A 759-nucleotide genomic window follows, 5' to 3' on the forward strand; every position below is an offset into this window, starting at 1 on the left:
GGCATGCGACCCCTGAAAATGGCAGCCGCCGTTATGTAGTGGCCATGACGGGGGTCGCAGGTGGCCATCATATTCCTCACATCAAACATCTGCTGTGTAAGCTCAGCCACGGTCAGGGCCCGGTACTGCTGGCTGCCCGGCTGGTCAGTGGGGCAAAGTCAGGCATGAAGAAATGCAGCCGGAAAACGGGACCATGTTCACGGCCAGCTTCCGCAGGTCAGCATTCAGTTGGCCTGGGAAGCGCAGGCACATGGTGACCCCACTCATGGTGGCAGACACCAGGTGGTTCAGGTCACCATAGGTGGGCGTGGGCAGTTTCAGGGTCCTGGAACAGATGTCATATAACGCTTCGTTATCTATACAGAAGGTCTCACCTGCATTTTCTACGAGCTGGTGGACCGAGAGGGTGGCGTTGTAGGGCTCCACCACCGTGTCTGACACCTTGGGCGAAGGCAGGATGCTAAACGTGTTCATGATCCTGTCTGGGTACTCCTCCCGGATCTTACTGAGCAGAAGGGTACCCATCCCAGACCCCATCCCCCCACCCAAGGAGTGGGTCAGCTGGAAACCCTGCAGGCAGTCACAGCTCTGAGCCTTCTTTCCGACAACGTCCATCGCTGACTCCATCAGCTCCGCGCCTTCTGTGTAGCGCCCCCTGGCCCACTTGTTTCCGGCCCCACTCTGACCTGTAAGACAGTACAGCCAGTCACTCGATGGCCAGGTAGACGGTCATCAGTGGTCACCATAATGCAAAAAGGG

The 759-nt window shown here is 57.8% G+C and overlaps 1 pseudogene; it reads right to left on the reverse strand.

The window, feature by feature from the left end:
* LOC105522782 overlaps positions 1-759 on the reverse strand; it is an 11308-nt pseudogene that overhangs the window by 9315 nt on the left and 1234 nt on the right.

This window comes from Colobus angolensis, unplaced genomic scaffold, assembly GCF_000951035.1.
Source record: "Colobus angolensis palliatus isolate OR3802 unplaced genomic scaffold, Cang.pa_1.0 Scaffold44, whole genome shotgun sequence".
In the NCBI taxonomy this organism is placed as follows: Eukaryota; Metazoa; Chordata; class Mammalia; order Primates; family Cercopithecidae; genus Colobus; species Colobus angolensis.